The sequence below is a fragment of the Ambystoma mexicanum genome, chromosome 6q, assembly GCF_040938575.1.
Source record: "Ambystoma mexicanum isolate Mex_15411 chromosome 6q, UKY_AmexF1_1, whole genome shotgun sequence".
Classification (NCBI taxonomy): domain Eukaryota; kingdom Metazoa; phylum Chordata; class Amphibia; order Caudata; family Ambystomatidae; genus Ambystoma; species Ambystoma mexicanum.
The window spans coordinates 1,181,981,554-1,182,008,046 of NC_090937.1; the positions used below are offsets into that span (position 1 = coordinate 1,181,981,554).

The window sequence follows — 26,493 nt, forward strand, 5'->3', positions numbered from 1 at the left end:
AAAACATTTGCTGTTAGGCGTCTGATGAAAGCGACTTGTCCCGATACGAGAATCTGCTCTGGTCGACAGCAATGGCTGTACTTTGAAGGAACATTGCTCATTTGTGGGGATCAGAGCTGACTCCAAGCTATGAACAGTGGGTCATGGACGTTGACGCATGTGCAGCAATGGAACACAGAGTATATGCAGAGAGAGGGTGCCCGCAAAAGGTGCACAAGATATGGCAAAGGTGGGAGGAAGCCTGTTGAGTCAACCAGGGAGCAACAGAGGCTTTACCCCTGTAGTTGACTATGCATATCTACTCAGAAATGCTAGACATGTGCTGAGTGGCCCACAAGAACCTTAATTTTGTGCTTGGCAATCCCAGGGGACGTGCCCCCTCCATGTTGTTGTTCCTTTACCCCTTTCCCTAAAGTGAATGCATGTATGTAAAATGAATAAAAATTGTTTGATAAAAAAAAGAATAAAATAAAAATGTAGGGACTAGGAAAAGATTCAACAAAACAGGCTACAAGTAAACATTTGTGACATTTTCTGAAACATATAATACCTCAAATAGCAGCGTCTCAGAAGCAGTGGGTGAGGGTCCGTCTACCTCAACATAGGAGCACACAATCAACCAGCACAGTTTTTTCGAAGGGGGGGGGCAGACAAGGAAGGTACAGACAGCAAGGGGTACACAAGATGAGAACGAGACATCGAGAGAACAGCAGGAATGGTAGCACCTATTTTCAATCTGACAGAATATAGACTGTCCCAGAATGAAACCAACCTCCTTAACAAAGGGCTCAGTTGTGTTCCTTATAGTTGGGCTGACCAATTCCAAACAGAAGCAGAATTCAGAACGTTTTCAGAATTCTACATCTTAAATATTTGTTCTGTGACTCTTCAGTAGCTACAACTAGAGGAGTATCAAAGACTTAAAATCCCTGTTCACCTTTTTTACATCTACCGCTATGCTAAGTCTTGAAATTGTAACATTTGAGAATATAATACTACAGGAAACTGAAAAACTACTTACAAACAAAAATCACTATCAAGACAATTTGACTAAAGACGAAAGAAAAGCAATTTAAACTCTGCAGAGTCATCCTGATATTATCATAAAAACTGTGGATAATGGATGAGGAATTATCTTATAGTCACGAGTATCTTACAATGCCGAACTCTTAAAACAACTAATTAACCAAATGTTCTACATGAGACTTGACACATACTCAACAAAAAATTTACAAGAAGAAACTGACAGCCTAAACAAACATGCCTTCATCCAAGGTTGGATTGATTCAGATGAGAAGACCTTTCTAACCAGATATTTTCCTGAGACCTTTTGTCAAAACAATTTAAATGTTATGTGTGCAATACCACGGAGATGATCAACATTCAATCTCAGATCACCGTAGAACAAGAACATTTTCTAATGACCCTCGATGTAGAAGCTCTTTATATGAGCATTTCAGAGGTCAGGTTATGAGATCATATCTTGACAGACAAATAGAGACTGAATTAATTCCCAATTGCCTTTATTCTTAAATGAATTAGAATTGCAATAATAGAGAATTGCTTTCTTTATGAAGTATGTTTCTATAAACAAAAACATGGCACAATTATAGGGGCAACATTTGCCCCTGATATTGAAAACCTCTACATGGACCATTTTGAGTCCCAGTCCATGTATATTGAGGACAGTCCTTGTACTGCCAACATTACCAGCTGGCATAGGTATATGGATGATTTTTACATGACCTGGAAAGGCAATGCAGTGCTTCTGGCTGAGTTTCTCATGTAGTTAAACTCATTGGATCAATAAATCAAGTTCATGATGAGCTCAAAAGCGTTTCTATACCTACAGATTCCTAAATCAGACAATGGCAACCTAGAGACAACCATCTATAGAAACCAACAGATAAAAACAACCTGCTTCACTGTGCCAGCTTTCACCCACTGAGTCAGTTCGTAAGAACTTTCAGAAACTGTACATCAACTGCAGATTTCGACTTGCATAGTAGTGAACTGACCGCAAGATTCCAACATCGGGGTTACCCACTGAAAATAATCATAGATGCAAAAATAAGCTCCACAACACTGCCAGAGACAGATGTCTCACTAAGCAGCCAATAATCACTTCAGATAAAATCACATGCATATCTACCTTTAGCCCAATAAGCAATGCACGCAGTAGAATGATCCTGCTGCATTGGAATACACTTAAGAGCCCAGACTTCAATCCTGAAATACTGAGGTTTGCTTTCAAAAGACAGAGAAATATTAAGCAAACGCTTGTGCAGACATATAAAAACCACAAACCAGAACCTGTCACACAAACGACTTTATTGGCTCTTTCACCAGTGATAGGACATTTCAGGTGCAAGTGATGTTCAATATGCCTGCTCAAAAAAAGATATGAATGTGATCGGCCTATGTGATTTGCAGTGGTGTTTCAAGACTTTTACTGCAATACACAATGGACTATCTATGGAATCAAATGTCCTTGTGGCCATATATATATCGGCAAAACCAAACACAAAATTAAGCAGAGACTCTGTGAACACAAGTCCTCCTTTAAAAAATGTGTGCCAGAAAAACCAATGGTTGCCCATTTTGTTTAAAAACCCCACAAACCCAGGGAGTTAATGTGGTTTACTATCCAGACTATCAAGGAAGCACCGAGAGGATGGGATCATGATCTGACCCTCTGCAAAATAGAACAAAAATGGATCCACAGATTGGGCTCTGTCATCAGGGGGTCTAAACACAAACATTGAATGGGGTCTGTTTATGCATTAATAATAGACTTACAACGTTCTGGCTGTAAAATGTCATTCAGCATATCATCGGCAAAAAATGTGTGGTGTTATGAAGTATACACCCTTCTTTCTTTTTTCATTTCTTTTTTATTTTTTTCTTTAACACATTTATACCATGCACCAAATTACCCTGAGGCTTATGGGCACAACAGACATACAACAAATAACACAAACTATAGAAGCGTATTATGCTAGATCCGAAGTGGCAGTCCCCGCAGAAAGAAGCAGGCATTCTATCTGAATAGAAATGTCTTAAGCTTTTTTCGAAACTGGGCAGTGGTCCTAATTTCCTTCAAATCTAGTGGAATAGCATTCCAGGCTGTAGGAGCACCCAGAGAAAAATCACATTTCTTAACTACTGTCAATTTACAAGACAGAATTTTGAGTGGATTCATGTCACTCGACCTCATGCACCTTGTACCAGATTTATAAGTCAGTGCTTTACTCAGGTATTACAACTTAAACCCATCAGACACATGTGCGATTAGGAGGAGGCGAAATTCAATCCCTTGCCCTTACTGGTAAACAGTGTAAGTTGTGTCATGCTTTGGACATATGATCACGCCTCTTAAGCCCCAAGATTTCTCTGATCATATCATTTTGCACTGTTTGCAATCTAGCACATTCTGATTTGGAGATCCCAACCAGTAGGTTACTGCAGTACTCAATTTTTGACCCTATTCTGGTTCTGGTTCTATGATTTCACAGTTGGCTTCGGGGATGTATGGGCAGAGCTGCTCCAACAATTTAATATAATAAGCAATTGAGGAGACTAATTCGCTCACATGTGTCTTCATATTCAGGTGCTAGTCCAAATAGAGCCCTAAGGTTTTTACTTTCTCTTTAGTCTTAATATTGCAAGCTGCCACTAGAAGGTGACGATGCTCTTCTGCCAATTTGTAGATTCTTCCTTTTGTACCAATCACCATTAGCTAGGTCTTTTCCTTGTGCAGCTCTGGACCATTATTTAACATCCAGTTTTGTATAAGATCAGAGATCTTATTTATACTATTGTCAGCCTCATAGCTATTGCCAGATAAAGGGATGAAACATTACGTGTCATCTGCGTAATTCATAAAGCCAATCCCATATTTCTCCAAAAGATCAATGGTGTACAGGGATATAGATAGACAAGCCTTCTATGGCACACCGTATTGCAGTAGGATCAGTTGTGCTTCTGAATTCTGACTACATACCCTGCACCAGTGGTCACCCAAAAAGGAACTTATCCACAATACAGCATTCTCTGAAAAACCTGCAACTTCCCTCAACCTGGCTGCCATCAACTCATGGTCCACCAGGTCGAAGGTCGCGGACAGGTCCAGAAGCATTGCAGTCTGTCCTTTGTCCATGATCTGCGGCAGCCTGGACTTCAGATCCAACATGTCAGTTTCTGTCCTACAGCCTGCCTGAAGCCAGACTGCCATTTATTAAGGATCCGCTGGGCATTAAGATGGGCTGTAATTTGTGTGTAAGCTACCCAGCCCAGAATTCTCAGCATGAAAGCAGTATTCATAATAGGCCAGTAATTGCATGGCATTTTAGACACAAGCCTGGTTTCTTTAACAAAGGCATAATTCATGCATTCTTGAGGGTGGTTGGTACCAGGTTTTGTTTAAAGAAGGCATTGACAAACTTACAAAGTGTGCCAATCAGAATTTTCATATATTTTTTATCATATTTATTATCATTGTTTGATCACGCCCTTGTGATGCCCTTGTGTTGCCCATCAAATTGTTTTGACCATCAGACTGGAATAGAGGTGGACAATGGAGGCGCTCTAAAATACTACTGATGTATGCAGAGCTAAGCCATAACTTGTTATGGTTTCAGGTTCACACACTAATAAGGCCGCCATATTTCTTGGCATAGTCACCTGTTAGTAAGACAAACACATGACATATCTGCATGGATCTTGTCAGGATTAGTCAGGCGAGTACAAAGGCAGCGAATATGGCAAGGGAAATGTGCACACAGGAACAACGACTCATGTATGCTAGAACCCAGGAGTGCAAATAGAGTGTGACATCAAAACCAATATATGAAAAGGGATGTGGGGTAAGCACCTGACCGCGAGGAAAGTCGGCAAGCGCCTTACCCCCAATTGCTGTTACAGGTACTGACAGCGCTAAACCCACGTGGAGGGCAAGCAATGACAGGATCTGTGAACTAACACTCTAGATGGTATTAAATAAGGGAACTAAAGAACTGTACTCACGAGGACGAGATAAACCTCTTGAATGTCAGCTAGCCCACGAATCCTGTTGATGAAACTGGGACCCCGAAAGGCTAGAACAGCAATGGGAGGAAAACTAAATACCTAAATTGGAATAGTGATTACAAATTAGTGAGGAAAACATAAGCATTCACACAGGAGCTAGCTACAACCGCACACCACACCTAATAATCAAATGGGAAATAAATGCAGCAGTGCAATGGAAAACATGGAATGGATCCCAATAGAAAGTAAGGATCAGGAGCAGGGAAAAAACGAAATAACCAAGGCAAACTTCTCCCTACCCCTCCAAGGAAAAGACAGGAAGCTAATCTAAGAGGAAGGCTAAGGCATACGGGTTTACAGCAGCAAAGGACAGAGTCAAAGAAATATAGAACACAGACAAACCGGGCTGCATCTAAAAGGGGAAAGCACTGAGAAATGCTGCCTGCAAACAGAGGAAGACAAAAAGGGAATCAAGGGAGCAGAAATCAATTAGCACATGAATCCGAGATTCAGGGCGGAGGAACAAGAAAACAGGAACTAGGAACTAGGTACAAAGGCAAGGAACAAGGAACAAGGGACTAGTCACAACAGGAACACTGCAAACGATGACCAGCGCTGGACTGAAGTAAGACTTAGGCTTTTAAAGCTGCTTAACGAGCACACGCCTCAGGTGTGCTGATTGCTGCACCTGCAGCCACAGCTGTTGCCTATCCTCCACCCAACCTTGTCCTGCAAGGGTGGAGGTGGAGCAGTGGGCCAGGCATTCTGGGAACCATAGTCATTTGGTTAAAGAAGCATGCTGGCTGCCAAAAACCTGGAATGGATCCGGAAGGGAAGTAGCTTGGAAAATAGGGATTTAGCGCTCCCAATTCATCACAGCACTGTAGCATAAGGTTCGGAGGAAAGGTCCAGTAGGGAATAAACCCCAAATCATGCACCCAAGTGGTGGGAACGGGAGCGAAGGGAGCGAGTCGTGACAGTATACCCCCTCCTACGGCCGTCTTCGGGTGCCCGCCACCCGCACGAGACATCTTCTTTCCATGATGGGAGTGCTTTTTCTTTGGAGGTGGCACTGATGGCAGGACCTGAAGCAGAGTTGGAAGGTCCAGGAAGCTCAGTCACTGGGAGTGGACCCTTATAAGTCTTTGAGGAGGGAGGCAGGCTGGTGCAACATGCCTTAGACAATGGTAGAAGCCCTGTTAGCCTTTCTGCCGAGAGTGGACATGCGGGAGGTGAGGAAATTGCTGGCTTCAGGAAAGGTTTATGTTCAGCCATTAGAGAAGGTGGCGGCTGAGGTAGAGGTTCAGATTTTCTTCTGTCATCCATCTGGGAAAAGGCTTGTGGTTGAAAGTGACTAAGGTTTGACTGCACATGTTCTACGCCTTGGAGACCTGGAAGTCCAATGGGTTGTACAAGGCTGGTACTCCTGGTGACAGTCGTGTAGCCACTTTGTTGCACGTGGGATACAACAGCAGGGACGTTTGGCATACTGATGGGAGTGATAGACGCAGTACTTGGTATTTCAGGCACACTCGCAGAAGGAGCAATAACAGACACATTTTGAACTGCAGCAGTCATTCCCTTCCTTTGGCTACTAGCACCCAACTGGTGCTTCTTGGCGGAATTCTGTTGCACAAGTCCTGTAGGTAATAGGCCGGTCTGCACCACCCCCTGTGCATACCCAGGTGAGTGGTTCTGACTCACCACTTGGTCCAGCTTGATGACTCTGAAGCGGGAGCTGGCAAAAGTCTCAAACTCTGATGCTGCATCTTTAGGAGGCTCTGATGCTAAAGTGAAGCAGTTGGGAGAATCGTCTTGTGGAAAAGGCAGGCATTCTGGTGCTCCTCCTGAAGCAAAAGAAAGGCAAGCTAGACGTTCATCGACAGTAAATGGTTGGGATTCAGGAGGAATCGCTGGAGCAGAAGAAAATACAGCAGGATCTGATGGTGTAGACAGGTATACCTCTGATATTGGCAGCGAGGCTAAGCAGGATACAGGCGTCTCATGAACTGAAGGCAAATACTCAGTATACTCCGGGACTGAAGACATGCACTTTTGATGGACTACCGGAGGCTCTAAAGCTGAAGGATGATCTGCAGGATGAGTCACTGTAGCTGAAGACAGGCAGGCCAGGGGAAACCTTGAGGCTGAAGGCATGCAAGCTGAAGCAATCTCGGTTGCTGGATACAAACATGTCCAGGTCTTTGGGACTGGCTCTTGAGTAAATGGCAGACATGGCAGCGGTTCATTGGTTGAAGACACGTGTGCCAAAGATGACTGCAGGGCTGTGGATTGGATCATAGAAGAGTCAATGGTTGTAGGAGGACAGACAGAAGTCTCAGAAGTTGACAGACACATTGGTGGCTCAGGAATGGAGGGCACCTTTAGGGCAGTAGACTCCTTGGCACCAGTAACCAAAGACTGAGCTGTACCCTTGCAGTCCCTTTCTTTAGTGGGTGACACAGAGTCTCTTTCTTTGTAGAAGTCAAAATCAACCAGTGGAATCACCATAGTAAAGTCTCTGTTAATCAGGATTTCGTCAATTGTCCATTCCTCTGTTTTAGCTTCTGAAAGAGGCAGATTATCAATCAACAGTTCAGGAATCGCCTGCCGGTTTTTTGGTTCTGTATACTGTGGAATGAGTCCATCAGAACATGAAATCTGTACTGTCTCTGACTGTTCGTATTGATCAGAATTGGCAGAAGGAAGAGTGAACCCAGAGGTAACATCGTTTTCCACATCAGCTTTAACATCTACTTCAGTCTCAGCAGCTGTATCAAGAGCAGGGCCTAAGCCTACTGTAGTGACTGAATCTGTGTATGCCACCATTGTGGATTGTGTTTGGAAATCAGAAGCTTGTATGTGTGCTAGCTCAGAATTATGACAAACTGCTACACAGGAAATTTTAGGTAAAGGAGTGGCTTGTAAATCTTCAGCTAACTGCAATCCCTGACAAACAGCAGAACAATTGTTAGAAACTGTGCCCAGATTAAGCGCTGTGCTAGACGAAAGACCTTCACTCCCAATAGATCTAACATATTGACAAATATCATGGTTTACCAAAGTCTATGCACTCAGGGGCTGAACAGTGTTCACTTCCTCAACATCAACAGATAAAGTCTGAGGTGTATTCAGTAAAGAGTGCAAGGTTTTATTCTCCTCTTGTAAAGAAATGAATTATTTTCTTAACTCCTCAAGCTTAGCTCTTAGCATGCCCTGCATTAACTGTACATCACTATCAGTAGGCACAGGGGGAGGCATAGTGGCATCAGGGCTGGATCCTGCACTAGCAATCTGGATGTGCACCGATTGTACATTGTCATCTACTGCTTGCAGGTTCTGTGATTTATAGTTTCTCTTACCAACTTGGTCTGTGTTTCCCTTAAGCAAACTATTGACATTAGACCTCTTGGCATTAGGGACTACAGTATGTACCTGTGCAAAGGAGTATGCTTTAGACTGAGGGTAGAAAACAGAAGTTATGCAAGGAACCCCTCCATTCTTTATGTTTGTATCATGAAACTGTTCTATCTGAGGTGAAGCACAACTGGAATCATGGGGTTCAACAACAGAGGTACTCTTGTATAATAAGTCTAACAGTGTGTTGTTTTCTGCGGCTAAGGCTTGCGCTGACATAGAATCGGGATAAAAACAAAAGATAGAACTAGGATCAGGCAATGTAGGATGTGCCATCCTATGGGAAAAATACTTTGCACGTAAATGCCCATTCGTGACAAGGAGTTCATTTAAGTCAGGACTAGTGATTTGATTGTCACAGGTAAATGTAGGGGAAGCTTTCTGTACAAACTTGTTAGAGACCTTGCTGCCTTTCTTTCTTAAACTTGCCATATTCAATGGGAATTTTGGGCTGGTCATTCTGTCGGGATTAGTCAGGCGAGTACAAAGGCAGCGAATATGGCAAGGGAAATGTGCACACAGGAACAACGACTCATGTATGCTAGAACCCAGGAGTGCAAATAGAGTGTGACATCAAAACCAATATATGAAAAGGGATGTGGGGTAAGCACCTGACCGCGAGGAAAGTCGGCAAGCGCCTTACCCCCAATTGCTGTTACAGGTACTGACAGCGCTAAACCCACGTGGAGGGCAAGCAATGACAGGATCTGTGAACTAACACTCTAGATGGTATTAAATAAGGGAACTAAAGAACTGTACTCACGAGGATGAGATAAACCTCTTGAATGTCAGCTAGCCCACGAATCCTGTTGATGAAACTGGGACCCCGAAAGGCTAGAACAGCAATGGGAGGAAAACTAAATACCTAAGTTGGAATAGTGATTACAAATTAGTGAGGAAAACATAAGCATTCACACAGGAGCTAGCTACAACCGCACCCCACACCTAATAATCAAATGGGAAATAAATGCAGCAGTGCAATGGAAAACATGGAATGGATACCAATAGAAAGTAAGGATCAGGAGCAGGGAAAAAACGAAATAACCAAGGCAAACTTCTCCCTACCCCTCCAAGGAAAAGACAGGAAGCTAATCTAAGAGGAAGGCTAAGGCATACGGGTTTACAGCAGCAAAGGACAGAGTCAAAGAAATATAGAACACAGACAAACTGGGCTGCATCTAAAAGGGGAAAGCACTGAGAAATGCTGCCTGCAAACAGAGGAAGACAAAAAGGGAATCAAGGGAGCAGAAATCAATTAGCACATGAATCCGAGATTCAGGGCGGAGGAACAAGAAAACAGGAACTAGGAACTAGGTACAAAGGCAAGGAACAAGGAACAAGGGACTAGTCACAACAGGAACACTGCAAACGATGACCAGCGCTGGACTGAAGTAAGACTTTTAAAGCTGCTTAACGAGCACACGCCTCAGGTGTGCTGATTGCTGCACCTGCAGCCACAGCTGTTGCCTATCCTCCACCCAATCTTGTCCTGCAAGGGTGGAGGTGGAGCAGTGGGCCAGGCATTCTGGGAACCATAGTCATTTGGTTAAAGAAGCATGCTGGCTGCCAAAAACCTGGAATGGACCCGGAAGGGAAGTAGCTTGGAAAATAGGGATTTAGCGCTCCCAATTCATCACAGCACTGTAGCATAAGGTTCGGAGGAAAGGTCCAGTAGGGAATAAACCCCAAATCATGCACCCAAGTGGTGGGAACGGGAGCGAAGGGAGCGAGTCGTGACAGATCTATATAGTGAACTGATGTTGCCGCTGCCACCCTGACACTGGAGCAGAGACAGAGGTGTTTCCTGATAGACACATGCGCTGGAACGAACAGGTAGGATTACAGCACAGCTGCCCTTGAGCTTGCAACTAAGCCTCTCTCGCTGCCCAAGAAAGCTCTGCCTGAAAGTGATGTCACTCTGAATACTGTTTTCTGAGTGATAGAAATGTTGTCATTGAGAGCCCTCGTTCCCGCTATATTTGAACCTGAAGAGGGCAATGCAAGTGGTTAAGCACACATACAATCATGAAAAAACTTTACACTTTGTTTTTTTGAGCAACTTAGTTAAGAGAAATTGGGAGTGGAGAAGAGAGAGTGACAGAGAGAGAGACATATTTAATCACAGTTCCACTTCATATACTCAAGAAGCTGTATATTGCAATTGTATTTACATTTCTCTTCGGTTACTGGTATTTACATTTATACCTATTCTGTGAACATTTTCTACTCATGGCACAGCCGTTTCTTGTTCTTGTGGCTGTTCACTTTCGGGCACCGTGCTGCCATGTGCTTTCCTGACATCAGAGAGGTGTAGCCAATGTTTCAGGCCCTTAACCTTTACTGTAAAATGAGTGCAGTATGTAACTTCATAAGGACCATGAAATCCTGAAGAGTTCCATCTCCGCACAAAGCTGCGCATGTATACAAATTCCCTGTGCATTAACTGAGAAGTGGGACTGTCTGTTGCTGGTGTTTTGGTGTTTGTTTCCCCTTCCCTCGTGAATGGTGGTGATATCAGTTTAGCTATACTTCTCACAGCACTTGTGAGTTGTGTCAGATATTCCTTAAACTCGCCCTCCAGCACTGTGGCAGCTCTGTGAGCATCCAATGCCCTTCTTACTGGGGACAGTGGTGTTTGTATATGTCTCCCTGTTACGATTTCGTGTGGGAACAAATAATAGTCCTTGCTTGGTTGAGTTCTAAGTTGGAATAGAGCTAAGGGCAGGCAATACACCCATTTCTTTTTGAGGGTGTGTCACAGTTTGGACAGTCTGTTTTTGAGGAGGCCATTTATTTGCTTGACCATCCCATTTGCTTGCAGGTGGTAAATCGAACATAATGTGTGTTTTACTTCTAGCATGGATGTTACTTCATTGAAAAGGTCATTTACAAAATGGGTCCCATTATCCTACCGTATCACATCACAAATCCTCCATCGTGGGAACACCTCTCTCATCAAAAATTATGCTGCACATATCACGTCTGGGTGTGCACAAGGACTTGCTTCCACCCAGCGAGAAAACAAACAAACCACTACTGTGAGGTACCTTGCCCCATTACACCTCTCTCCCATGTCTGCATAATCTATGTATAGCTCCTGGAAAGGTCCGATGGGGCAAGGGAGTGTTCCCCGCAGAGTTCTGAGTGTCATCCCAGAGTTGTACATTTGACAAGTGATACACTCTATTGTCATTTTTGTCAGGTGCTCCTGGAGGTTTGGGACAAACCATTTGTCTTGAAAATCCACAGCTATGTGTTGTTTTGAGGTGTGTGCTGTGAAGGGGAGCTGTTGGAATGCTATGTGTAATAATTGTACAGGCATTACTACTTTCCCAGTTATTTCCTGACACCAGAGAAGATCTGTTGGTGATTGTCTGCAACCCCTTCTTACCCATATTTCTTGCTCCTCATTTCATGCACGGTTTTGTAGCTCAATTATCTGTGAAATTGTCATGGTCATGAAGTCAGGGGCACAGACATGCAGGGGTTGCATGCACAGGAGACCTGGGTGGACTTTGGCGCCAGGCTCATGAACAAAAGTAAACAAAAACATCCATTTAAAACCAAAAAGCTTTTATTATGGACATAGCACTTCAGATGCATTAAACTTGAACATTCCATCCATTAAGCAGGATGCATTAACCTTGAACAATCCATCCATTAAGCAGCCCCAAGAGTATTCTTGGGTGTGGCTGCTAATGGATTGCCTTTGCACGTGCTCACTCTCTAGGAGTGGCAGGGTGTGGCTGGTAAGCCGGCCCTAATGGGCGTGCCTATGATCTCAGCTATATAAGCTGCCCCGATCCTCAAGACGGATGCTTCGTGTTATTCTGCACTTGCAAGCAGCGTAACGCTCACCGTCGCCTGAGGTCAGACTTACCTTTGAATATCCTGCTTCCTGGACATCCTGCTTCCCGCCAGCATACTTACCAACTGGGGGAAGCTGTTCTTACCTGTACATCTCTTCGGCGAACCAAGTATTCATCCTTACACTTTCCGGAACGCTAAAATCTTCATCTTGGCACCACAGCACAACACGCTCCATCGTCGACAGCAGTGCCTGCAAGGAAAAACAGAAGACAAGGTTAGACATTGAAAAAAAAGTCAGTTTAAGATTACGCTTCGCCATACTTCACACATTCCCTTAAACAATCAGTTACCTGCTGTCGAACATTGCGGTAGCATCCATCTTCCATCCGGCCACGTCTCGCGTCTCAAAGCTGCATTGAGGCTGCATTTCCATCTAGGGGAAGAAAACAGAAGGGAGACATTATTGCGGGCGTAAATAGGAGCAACATATAAAGACATTAAACAGAACGCACAACATCACAAGAGCTCAAGAAAGATTTAACAATCATAAGGTGGAGCATAGTCACAGCTGGACTAGACTAATCCTTATCAGGGATCAGTGAAGGAACTAGATCCCATTAACGCGCCCCTGCCAGAAGTAGCAGGACGGAGAGCCTATCTTCCATAATTTACAGGTGAGCTTAATGGGTCGGCGTATGCTCACAGAAACTGTACTTTGGGGTGAAGGGTTCGAGAGGTACAACAATCACAGATTGGCGCACTCACACACTCTTATCTCCACGCAGGAGCAGTATCACCACGTACCACCGCACACAGCTTTTCTACTGAGAGAGAGGCCTGTAGGGGGTGATTCAAGTTCAGGGAGGGCTGCAACTGTGCCCCAACGCCTCCGCAGAGACCAGGTTAGCGTAACAGAAATAGGCACTGAGTTATATCACTCTTCCTTGTCTTCCTGCATGTTATTTTTAAGCATACATTCTACTGCGTGTGGTTTGTGAAAGTATGCCGCCTGCTTTGCAGCGGCATCTGCTGCCACATTTCCTAATGAGATGACATCATTGTTATTGGTGTGGGCCTGGCATTTTACCTAAGCAATCACTGAGGGCTCAGCTAATGCTTCTATCAGGTCATTTAATAACTGAGCGTGTTGTACTGGGGATCTGTCTGCCCTCCTGAAACCTCTCCTCCACCATCGTGATAGCCCGGCATGTACCGTGGTCGTCAAATATCCCGAGTCTGAGTAGATCGTTACTGGACATCCTTTGGCTGTGTGTAATGCCTCAATTAGCACTATCAATTCTGCTGCTTGTGCTGAATAGTGTGAGGGCAGTCGTTTTTGAACTATGATCTCATACTCTTCACCCTCCAATCTCATTACTGCCTCACCAAAATGCTTCTCACCTGTTTCTGGGTCAATGGATGCTGACCCATCCACAACGTACACTTCACCTTCTCCTAGAGCGTTCTTACTTGCTTTGGTAATGTCGTCAACCTCCCCCTCATAGGTGGCACAGTCATGTTCCTGCATGTCTTCCACTGGGCATGGCTCTGTGATGAAGGTGGCTGGGTTTACAGTTTTACAATGCACTACGTGTATGTTTGGGCCTGAAATTATTATTTCATATGCTGTAGCCCGCTGTGTAGTGAGTGTGGATTTCGATCGCTCTAGTATAGCAAACAAAGAGTGTTCAACAAATAGTGTCACTGAGCACCCCATCACTATGGTGACACTTTTTTCAATTGCAAAGGCAGCTGCTGCGAGAGCCTGTTCGCACGCAAAATATCCTTGCATTACAGAATCGAGAGTGCCGCTCTAATAGGCCAATGGCCTGTGGCTTAGTGATGTTTTCTGTGTTAATACCTCTGTCATGAGTGTGCCATTACAGTGTGAGACTAGGTAAAACTCCTGTTCATAATCTGGGGTAGCCATAACGGATGCTGTTGCTATTGTGTAAACTGCTGTGAACATCTCTGGTGTCCATGCTATTGCTGTGCTCTCCTTTTGTGCCTCCTTGAGTGCCTGAAGTAGGGGGCATGTGTAGGCTGCATAATCGCGTATCCATGCTCAGCAATAATTATATAAACCGAGGAATTTCTGCATATCCTTTACTGTCTTGGGCATTGTTGTTGCACGTATTGCTGTTGCTCTCTCTGGAATTATTCATTGCCATCCGATACAGTACTTCTGCTAGACAGTATTGCAACTTCCCTTTGTCTACCTTGTATCCATTTTGTGCCCATAAGTTCAACAATGTTACGGAGTCTGCTCTACACTGTTCTTCGCTTTCACTGCAAATCAGAAGGTTGTCTACATACTGAATTATTGTGCTTTTGGCATCAATGTTTCGAAGCACTTCATGCAAAATCCTGTTGAAAATACTTGGGCTTTCACAATATCCCTGGGCCGTTCTGTAACGCTCGTATATTTTCCCCCCCAGGTTAAATGCTGTCAGATACTGGGAACTGGAATCAACTGGTACCGAGAAAAAAGCATTCTTCAAGTCTGCTACTGTGAAGCACGTGACTGTGTACTACACAAGATGGATGCAGGGTTTGGGAAAAGGGGGAACTCCTTCTGTATGATGTCATTAAGTGGGCGAAGTCCTGTATCATCCTCCAAGCCCCACCCCTCACTTTTTTAATTGGATAAATCGCTGTATTACAAGGCAAATTTGATGTTACAATGATACCTTGCTCTAGTAGTGCATGTATAGTTTTTTTTATTCCTTCCTCAGCTTCACTGGACAGGGGGTATTGTTTGACCAGGGGCAGTACTGCACCTGGCTTGAGTTTTATCTTTACTGGTGTTACTTCCTGTGGTCAAAAAGCCTGTGGGTACCTGTTGCATACCCTCATCAGAAAATTGATGGCGGTGCACTGACAATGGCCACGAGGGGGTTAGTCACCCGTCTGTTTGGATCATTATGTCACATGGCATGCACATCTCCATTATTATCTCCCCGTCATTGACATCGTCAGTGAACAGCTCCTCATCCGTTAAATCGCACAGTGCTACGTTTGGATCTATGCATAACACTGTCCTCCATTCACATCCATGCCTGTCCAGTCCTATTGCCACAATACTTTTAGCTGATACTTGCACTCCTTGTAGATCTAAAGAGAGGAGGGTACCTGGTACAATCTCTGGGGCTGCAACGGGGCGGAAAACAAAATCAGAGGGTACTCTCCATTCTTTCCATGTTATTTCTGGCACCACTCTCGCCACGACCTGTATACCATACACAAACATGTCTGCATTCGTGGGCACCTCCCCTCACTGCAACTTCGTTGGTTATGGTGTTAATCATTAGCATTGCCCTGGGTCGGCACACCCCAGGAGTTGAGCATACCACACCCCTTTCTGTAAAAGAGATGGTCATATTGAGCTTACTAAGGAGGTGCCTCCCTAGCAAATTTATCGGCAAATCTTTGTGATATAGTAGGGGTGCTCGCATTGTTTTCCCCCCTATTGTTACATCCAAATCTTTACTGTAGGGAACCTTTAAAATTGTCCCAGAGAATCCCTGTGTTTCCAAATTCTTGCAAGACAGCGGAAACCGTCCTTTTATGAAGCACGATATTTCTGCCGCTAAATCCACCATAAAGATGAACTGCTTGTTTCCTATCTCTGCTCCTGCCAGTGGTTCCTCGTCTGGACATAGGGTAGTTGATAGGACTGGACACGCAAGTGCTCTCTGTGGGCTGTCCTAATCTGGATGGGTATTTGTACCTGGAAAGGAGAAAACGCTTTCCCCGATCATGGCTGTTCCATGAAACGGCATTGGTGCGCCATTTCCTGTAGTGGCGAAAGGATTTGTGTGTGTGTTCCCCATTATATTTTGGCATGTTAATCACTGTTGCATCCCTGGTTGTGGTGCTTGGGGTCATTGCTGTGTTGTATGAGGCCCTTGTTGGTAGTTGTTGTCATATTGCTCTCGCAGTCCGTACCCTCCCATGGATAATCCATACCGGCTGCCTGGGTGGGGGTAACCAAACTGCTGTTCATTGCCAAATCATTGTGCATTATGGTAGTATCCATAGGTCAAGTGCAACATTCCCTTGAAAAATGGCCCCACCTTCAACAGGTTCAACATGTGCCTTGTCACCCTCCTCAAGACCCTTGCCCTCCATATCTTCCTCTCTGTTCCCTGTACCCACCACTTCCTTTTTCAGGGCTTCCCTGGCATTGGGGCCCCTCGTACTGTTCCTCTCCAGTCCATTGCTCTGGCCCGTTTGCTGCCCATGTTGCTGCCACTCTTGCCTGTAATGCTACTGACCCCTTCTCTCTGCCCCCCTCCCTCTCAGAGGACATGGCGGCTGTTACCACTGCGACCTTCACCAGTTTATTCTGCACAAGCTTTGCTTCATCCGCCAACCTTCTCTGTGTGATTTCTTTTTCCCATTCTTTGATCCTCCTACAGTAGTGTACTATGATACTCTGTATTTCAGGCCAGCCCTCTGCATCTATGCCAGCAATTTTATCTAGGGCCTTCTGTACCTCCTTTGGGAGGCCTCTTTTGATAATGAAGAGAAAAAGGGAGGTTGACTCGTCCCAAGCGGTGCCCGTTTCTGCCTTCCACATGTCCTACACCCAAGGAATGTACTGTGCAGCGTCTTCATCTTCCCCATTGTGCATTGCCTCACAGTGTGTAAATCAGGGGGGGGGAGGTTCTCTGCAGTGCATGCCATACCCGGGCCCACGTAATTAAAGGATGACCCGTCCACAGCGGACACTAGCAAGCTGTTAACATACCCTATAGCCAGTGGGACCCTACAGAGTTTTTCTCAAAGGCATATGTCCACTCCCCCGCTCCTCCCGAAAGCGGAGGCAATGCTTTTAACAAATTAGTTTTGTCCATCAGTGCCCAAGGTACATAGTGAGGCCTTCCTGCTCCTTTGTGAATGAGGGGCATCTGTAACTTTGCTTTCCCCCTTGTCTTACTTATCTTTACTCTTTTCTTTTTTGTCGGTACCATATTCCCTAGCCCCCTCCCGAGCCTTCCCTGCCATCTTTCCCTCAGCTGCTCCCCTTCTTCCGGCTGTATTCACATTGGCAGTAGTAGGCCTGCTTCGGCTGCTCCTTCCTCATATTCATCCAAATCACTCCAACAATCTTCTATTTCCCTGTCAGGTGCTACACTGCATTGTTCATCACTTGCTTGGTCGCTCCCTTGCTCTACTCATAGTACTTTTATTGGGGTGTTGTTAAGATGGAAGAAAAACTCTCCAGACTTCCACTCATCCTCTGTTAAACTGGAGGGGTTGTTTGATGGAGACGTCAATGGTGTCTGGCCACCCCCTGGCAACATTTGGCTCCTATCACACAGTTTTCTCAGCCGTGTTAATTCTGTTTGTGTGGTCGTCAGTTGTGCTTCTAAATCCCTAGTTAGACGTGCAATGTTTACTGGTGGTGCACATGTGGGCCCATACAATCCTCTGGGATCATAAGGGGGCATGGGTACTGCCGTGGGTGTGGAGGGTGCTCTTAGCTGGGGCAAATACAACGGGTTGCTATATCCCTCGGCAGGTCTGGTTAGTAGTCGGCACAGTTTTTTGGGCTCCCCTCCCTAACTTTCTCCCCCATTTACTACCTGGGCAGGTACCGCCTCAGGTGGTGCATCCTTTTCCGTGCTATTGGCAGGAGGCCTTTCTTCGAACCTCCTCCAGAGATCCAGGACCTCTCTATTTTGGAGTTGTTTCACCCTGTATTTGGCCAGTAAATATGTTGTCACAAAATCTAATACTCTTTTATCAAATGATCCCCCTTCTGGCCATACCTGGGATGACCCCTCCATCTTAATCTCAGTGAGCCATTGATCATGATACTTTTTAACCTTAGGTTGCGTAGCATAGATCTTGTAACATCACAGTTTAAAACATTTCACTTACACCTTGTCATATCCTGAACATGGCATGAGCATATTCAAACCAAATGAAACATAAAACCATTTAACAGACACACCTGAACAAACTGACATAGTCCACTAACAATAATGAACATAAAACAGATATCTATAGCACTTTGGATTTAGCCCTTCCCTTTATGAGACTGTTGGATTCTTCCCCCCCATACGCTCTTCACATTCACCTCTTCCTGGGCCCGTTCTGGGCCAACCTCTAAGAAAGTTACTCACGCAAGAAAAAGAGTTGTCTAATATCTCCCGAGTCTACTCAATATGCAAGACTCCTACGTATTTCCTTTTTTATTTCCACTTATATCCCTGCACTGGTCAAGACAGTACTATGCAGCGCTGCCTTCCACCCCCTTTCGGAGCTAGGTTCCCATATTCTCCTCTTAGCCTGTTACTTCTATAAAAAAACTTAATGGCTATAACAAGAAAAGAAGAAGAAAAGCACACTGGTCAACACTCATACAATCCCATGCACGCTTAATCTGACTCCCAGGCTGTTTCCTCAACTTTACACTTTTCCTTTTTACCCCCTTTAATTTCCCTTCCTTTAATTTTTTCGCAACCAATACTTGCGTGTCCGAGGTGATCCGAGAGCCTCAGTTCACGGTCTACCCAAAATCAGAGTGTCGGCCCCCAATAAGCCATGCCAGGCTCCGGTGAGCAGTCAGGTATTTGCAAAGCCGGGACCCTTGCATCCTTTCTGGGGCGTACGCTTTTAACTACTGGTCATCCATAGGTAGCAGTGGTCTTGATGGGGGCGTCCCAGATCTCGCTGCACGGTACGGGGGTCTTTCTCGGAGCACCCGCAATCACGTGAGGGCCACCAAGTGAAGGTGGTCATTTCCCCAAAAAGACATTTATAAACTCATAATAAATGGACACACCCCAGTAGGGAATGAGATCAGGAGAAAGGTTGTGATTAAAACAAAGATTTATAGAAAATAGTGCATGCCAAGGACTCTGCTGCCTCGAGAGCGCTCTGCCAGACAATGCAAAAACAGTACATTATAAGCTTTAGAAACATCACTAGTGACGTCTTCCTATAGGTACATCCAGTTACATTGGGATTGGTGAAAGACATGGATACATTATAGTAGTGTAGGGACCGGCTCCACACGATTGGCTGGTAGCTAGGAGGTCTGGTAGGCTTCACGTGGGCCAGCTGGGCTCGTCCATGCAAGGTGAAGGTCAGGTCGGGTCCACGAGAGGAGAATGTTCTGTCTAAACTAAGCTACACAATATCTCCTGACATGCAGTAAATAATGCACAACATAAACCAAATACTACAATGTGGGGATACCTATAAATTGTAGACACTTATTACATATTCCCAACTCAGGCCTTTGTAGAAGTAAAGGGTACGAGGGTCTTGGCCTCAGGGGGCTTCATCTAGGATTTATTTGTCATGGCACCCCAGAGCTTGAGGGAATGGATTGATAGGTGTTGGTTTTGGTCGGAATATATGATGACATGAAACCAGTTATGACGAATGGAGGTGCAAAGGCTTGTGCAAGCAATAACTTCCAAAGGTCGAGGTGAGGGGAGCGGGTTTGTGGAGATGGTTAGGCCACAAGTCGAGATTCGCCCCGGTCACTCACAGGGCAGTGATTTCAGAGGAAGGAAAAGAATACACTTTTTACTTGTAACAATTTGCGCCAGAGCATCCGTGAGAAAAGAGCTTGGGCGGCACAGACACGGAGGAGGAGGTGGGGACTGTCAGTGTTCGCTGTGCACAGCGTTGCAAAGGGTAGAGAAGGCTTTTTAGTTAGCAGTTAATGGAGCCTGGAGGTGCACAAATAGGAGTCCGGATGTGTCTTGCAGTAGCCCCTCTCCCGCTGTTGTCAGGGAAGGGCAATGGAGGACGTCTCACCACTATTGCACAAGCATTAGGTTTCTTTTGTGCTGAATGCACGGTGGGCAAAATAACCCTTCCTCCCTTACAATATACGGAAGTGCCACAGCTTTACAACGTGAAGGCAAGCAGGGGATGTATATCTTGTGCTTTTGTTGTGTGAGTCTCTAATTGAGTGGGAATGATTGTCATTAAGGCTGGTGTGAAGCAAGTCCTCCTCCATTCTGAAATGTAAAACAATAAAAAAATTAAAAATCGCCAATATTAGGGAATTATGCAAAAAAGTAATGGTGCAGATGCTGAGCAAAAGGAAACACCAGTTTAGCCCATATATCTGCTTCAACCCAATACAGATAAACCTAAAGACTCATCTCTTCGCCAAAATTCCATTCATGTATCACCCACCTGGACTATACCTACTAATGTACCTAGTGCCCAGATGCGCAAGGGCTTAGTGCACTGCTATAAATGTAAAAATAAAATAAATAAAATATCTCAACTCAGGCGCATGCCGCTGTGTGGTGATACATGAAGTACACCATTGACCAGAACAAGTCCAGACATATGCAAGTGCCACAGCCTACAACGTGAAGGCAAGTTTGAGTTTATGCCATGTGCTACTATTGTGAAATTCATTAATTGAGTGGGAGTGGTGCCATTCCCAAGATACCTTTAGGCCATTATCTTTTGTTTCATTAAGCGCTAGATAACAACTCTTCTAAATGAAAGAAGAAAAATGAATTTTGCAGCCCTATATACTATACTTACACCAAGTTTAGTCCAATGTTACAGTCTCTGCTAGAACACACCTGAGGAAATCTCAGGCAGTCTAAAAAAAAAAAATCACGTATCTTTTCCACTCTCTTTCTTGTTTTCCGATGGATTCCGGGGGTTCTCTCAGATCAACTTTAACATGAAAAATGCCTCTAGTCCTGATGAAGGCCCTCTTCAATAATGCCAAGAATGTCCTAGAAAGGGCGAATCAATAAGGTGGGGCTGAGACACAGTGTGTCGAACTGTAGCTCGCCTAGACAATGGATCAAGGCTAGTCTTTCCCAAGAACTAGGGCTTAATCCCTGGCCATAACAAACCACCCTATTGCATCTCAAAGTCCTATGCCATAATAGAAGATGGGAAATGTATTCTAGCAAGTTGATAATCTCCATCTACCGTGACATATGACCCTTTAGTGTATGTCAAATACAAAAGAGTGTGTTTTTTACGTTTGCAATATTTTCTTCTTTTGTGTTCAACATTGTACCTCTACACACTTTTTATGTACTAACCTTCGGGATCACTATTTTTGTCTTTCTCATTATTGAATGGTGTATATAATATGTTTTTAGTGAAATTTGAAAAAGAGAATTAATAAATTGTTTTGATCAGATATCAAGGTTTTTGAGCAGACATTGATCTATTCCTGCTCATGGATATTGTGTTCTGCACTGTTTCAGCGTAAGAGGGAGGGGTGGCATGTTTTCTTTCTTCTTTTGTGCAAAACAAATATAAATATTAGAAATAAATAGAAACACCAATACAGAAAGACATAGGCATAACTTAGCTTGCCTTAACTCATGCTGGCAGAGCAACAAAGTAGAGGATGACTCATTAGCATTCGTTGTATTTACGCAGTCGGGATGTCTGTAATTAGATAGAGAAGCATGGTATTTGCAGCCATCTTGAGTTTGAATGTTCTTTAGTATTCTCTGTTCAGTTTTGTCTTTTTTACAAAGTTTTGAAACATTTTGGCCCTCATTCCGAGTTTGGCGGTAGGGGATACCGGGCACCTGTAAGGAGACCGGTGTCGTAATCCCCTACTGCCCTATTTCGAGGTCCCCTAACGGGACCCATAAGGTACGTTTGGTCGGACCAAACGTACCTCACGGGTCCCGTTAGGGGACCAGGGCACAAGTAACGGGCTTGCTATTCGCGATCCCATTATTTTTGCCCTCCCCATTCCCATTGAGCCCTATCGGGGCTCAAATGGTAATGGGGAATGGTTTGTACAATGGGGACTTACCAGTCCCTCCAGGGTCGGAATGGACCGGTAAGTCCCATTGGACAACACCGGAGGCGGTACCGGTATGGGAGGCAGCCATGGAGCTAATTGCTCCATGGCTACCACCATACTCGGAATGAGGGCCTTTGTCTTTGCTGTTAAATGCTTAGTTAAAAGCTTCTGGTCTTAACATAAAATCAGAGCATTTCCTCGTCCTTGCCCTGTCATGTGTTCCTTATATTATCCCCCTGGTCGTGTTCACTTATTTTATAAGGATTTTGACTTTCTTGTTACTATCATGCTACCTAGTTCAACACCTGTGTTTTTTCCTAGGTGACTTCAACCTTCATCTTGACTCTACTTACCTCAGCTACCCTTTTATATGTCTAATGCTTACTTCTATAGCTCAGTTGTTTCCAATTGTAGCTGTGGATCAGTTCCTCCCGTACTTCTTACTCTCTCCCGTGCCCAGTCCACTTTCCACTCCACCCCCCATTGCCCTGTAGCAGATTCTGAGGCAGTGCACTGCAAATGCAGAAACACTGTCTAACTCTCCCTTCCCCATTCTCCTCCACCTTCTGACTTTGGAAAGAGCGGATTGTGTCCATCTTGGGATAAAACTTGCATTGTAGTTCCTGTTTTCTGGCCCTGGTCCAACCAAGGTAATCCACCTACCTCAAAAAAGGTAGCAGGCGCTCCTCTCCAGAAAGAACACGGCATGATAACCTGTTCTGAGAAGAGAGTTTGTAGCACTCCCAGCTCACTGTGCCGTGAGAGGCACAGCTTCACCTCATTGATGACGCCCAACAAACACGTGTATGGGGATGCTGTTGGTACTCTTGTTCAGAAGAGAATTGCCGTAGCATTTCGGTGCTGGACTGCCCATGTGGGTGGGACAAAGACTGATGTGCAAATGGATATTTCCCATCTGTGAAAGGTACAGTGAGCAAAAAGCAGATGGATGCAAACTCTCAAAGTGGTTAATAAACAATGTACCGGTTATCTTTCCGTGTTCTTTCAAGAGAGGAGCGCCTGCTACCTTTTTTGTATTTTTGGAAGGAACTTGGGGTTGGTCACCCTAAGTTACCTGGGGGCAACCAGACGTGGACTCCCTGCTCACTGTGCTCAGAGAGGCACAGCTTCACCTCACTGATGAGGCTCAATAAGGCTGAAACACGTGTATGGGGTTGCTGTTGGTTCTCTTGTTCAGAAGAGAATTTCCATAGCATTTCAGTGCTGGACTGCCCATGTGGGTGCGACAAAGACTGATATGCAAATGGCTATTTCCCATCTGTGAAAGGTACAGTGAGCAAAAAGCAGATGGCTGCAAACTCTCAATAACCACTGAACCAGTTATCATGCTGTGTTCTTTCAAGAGAGGGGCGCCTGCTACCTTTTTTGTCTCCACCTCCCTCACCCTGGACCACGGACAGTCCCCATGGGAATCACCTCCCCAGCCCCGAAGGCCAGACAATAGGGAGGGGCGTTGCACCTCAAAATAAAATTGTTGATAACAGGAAATGGGCTACACCTTGAGTTCTGAGATGACTAGCTAAACACAGACACCAGAGTGAATTTTATAGCGATCACTTTTATACTTTTAGTACTTTTAGGATTGCCCTGGCATGAGCCTCAACTGAATAGGATCCTGCTATGTCAGCTCACCCTTCCTTGGAGAGGTTTCGGGGACCCTTAAGGTGAGTCTGTGGTAGCAGAGCCCTTAACTACACTAAGGTACCACCCACATGGATTGTGAGGCCAGAGGATGACCTCTGTGGGTGGTTCCATCTTGCTAGGTGGCCTCAGGCAGGCCGTCATCCTATCCCGATACTTCATGCCAGCATACCTGCTCTCTGTCCCCTTTTTATACTTAATGTCCTTTTATATTTTTAACGTCCTACCCTTACTTAACTTTTAAACCTACATAGCATTCCCATTAAAACCCCTGCAGACAGTTACCCCTCTTTCAGCACCTTCATGGGTCTATCCTTGGTGACGTTGGCACACTGATGGCTAGCTGCAAGGCTAGTGGAAGGGCTGGCCGTTGCAGGGCTGGAAGGTGATGCTTGCTGCAGGCTGGCTGGGGCCCTATCTTCTGGTGTGACTGTGGCTGGTCCCACCTGTTCATTCTTCTGGGTGGACCCATACATCACACAGGGCCACCCAAGATCACTGCGCTGCCTGTGCTGCTTTTTTACTTCTGGATTGCTCACTGCGCGAGTAGAGCCTGCCGTTGGTAGCAAATCTTCTGGGTGGCCCCATTGGTGGGGGGCCACCCATGATCACAGCCGTGCCTGTGACCTGTTATAATCTTCTGGGTGGGCCCATTGGCTGGGGGCCCACCCACTCTAATCACTGCAAGCGCTGTGCTGCCTTATTTAAAATCTTCAGGGTATCCCATTAGTGTGGGGTCCTCCCCCCGGCACCGCGTGGCCACTCCACCGTATTTGCTTATGGTGACTTGCTCTGTGCCATGGCACCGCTGGTTTCAGTGTCACACCCATAACCATTTTAATTTCAGTTGGCATCCCCTTAGCAACAGGGGATACCATCATTGATCACAGCCAAGGGTTGCTCTTGGGCTGCCACTCTTCAATGCGCCTTGCGATGCCGGTGGCGGGCCTCTGATCTTCATCTGGGCCACTCTGCGGGGCAGTCCAGGGTTCCTTCACCAGGGCTGCCCAACGGAGCAGCCTTAGACTTCCTCCACTCCTCCTCTTTACCCAGGCTAGCCACCAAGGTGGAGCAGACTTTGCCATTATTCACCTTTGGTGCTACGCCTAAGATACACAGCTTGGCATGACTTTTAGAAATGGACCCATCTCGCTGGCCACGAGGCAGGCCGACTGGGGACAAGGCCCAGCAGCCTGGTGTGGGCTGTACCTCACATGCGGCACAGGCTGGGCTGTCCATCTTTGGCCTGGTCAGCCGGCCCATGCACACTGGCCAGGCCCTTGATGATTCCTGGACCCATCTAGTCTGGCCCCCAGGCAGACCGACACTGGCCACGGCCCCAGGACAGCAGAGCTGCCCCTCCTGGCTCACTCTCTGAGGGAGTTCCCCAATCACGTCCTGGTGCCATTTGTGGACTTAGGCTCTGAAGAGGAAGGGGGGCGCTCAAGGCAACAGCACTCTCCACACACACAGGTAAGTCTCTCCTCTTCTCTGCTTCCCTCTTTTCTCTTCTTTCAACTGTCTTTTTTCAATTGTCGTCTATATTAAAATCCTCTTCGATTCTTTTCTCCACTGCCCAGTCCACTCCTCTGTAGTGGAGTTCTGTTCCATTGTACTTTTTCGTTTCTTTCTTTTTCAACATTCTATCACTCCCCATGGTGCAATGGATGGTTTGATCCAAACAGACACAGACACACACACAGCACACACATAATTATAACACACTACACATTAAATAAAATCCTTTTGTTACCATAGTGTCTATCTTTATTTCTAGGTGTTCCCTTAGGGGACACTCATGTAGCCCCTGCTAGCCGGGCCCCGTTCGGCCATGGACTACACACAGATCACATCCCATACTGCAGTCAGGCAGCTTAAGGGCGTTTGCATGATTGTGCCTCAAAACTGGCAAAAAAATCAACAAAGTACGCAACGCTATGGAGTAACTTTCAACACTGATAGTCCCCAGGTGTAACACCATGGCTCATTACTCACTCTTTCAGCATTTGAAGGGAATTAATGCTATGCCGATGTGCATAGATACCCCTTCAATGGTATGATATGATATGGCATTTATAACGTGCCTATACACAAGTGTTTCAAGTTGTGACGCGGCAAGGGAGGGGGAACAGAGGGAAGACAGAACAACGATCCTACTAGGCCAGGTGTCATTCAGATCGCGCAAGTGCAAGGGGAGGGGGGAAAGGAGAGAGGAAAGTGCAGTACAGGGATAGTAGAATCAGATAGATAAATAAAAAGACCACTTGTGGCAAGTGCAAGGAAGTGCAGACGTAAGTGCTGGTAGGGGGACTGTAGGGATACAGAAAACAGTCCCCAGTGCAGGGGTTGCCAGGGAGGCAGTGCAGGTGGGCAACTGGTGGGGCCTGGGCCCAGAGTCAGAAGAGTGGCCAGGTAACCAGTGCCGTTTTCAGCTAGTGCGCAGAGGGACGCGAAAGGAAAGGGGGCTTGAATGAAGAAGGGCTCTTATTTCTTTGATGACGCTCATCAAGACACACCTTAAGGTATGGCCACTTTGTGGGATGCTTTGGGCACTTGAGAGGATGAGTTCTAGTGGCCAAGCTGCTGATTTTGAAACTTGGAGACTTGGCTACCAAGCCACTCTTTAGTAATTGGTGAAATAAATCAAGTGATTCTGGTGAACTTACCCAAATGTCTCGCAGTAGAGTGAGGTAATGTCAATGTACGTTTTTGCATTTTGGAACTTGTGCAGGACTAAACTTCACGGAATGCAGAGAAAAAACAGTACGAGATAAGCATCAATGGAAATGAATGGGACACTT

At 45.4% G+C, this 26,493-nt stretch overlaps 1 long non-coding RNA gene across 2 annotated transcripts in view; it reads right to left on the minus strand.

Annotated features, from left to right (window-relative positions):
• The window catches only part of LOC138515602 (uncharacterized), an 88,482-nt gene that overhangs the window by 61,146 nt on the left and 843 nt on the right, over positions 1–26,493 (minus strand). The window contains exons 2-3 of one of the 2 annotated variants that reach the window (XR_011282098.1): positions 26,359–26,430; positions 19,148–20,243 (exon numbers count right to left, since the gene is read on the minus strand). This is a non-coding gene — a long non-coding RNA (uncharacterized lncRNA). Of the gene's footprint in view, positions 1–19,147; positions 20,244–26,358; positions 26,431–26,493 lie in introns of those variants that run through there. The other variant, XR_011282099.1, reaches the window with a different exon arrangement.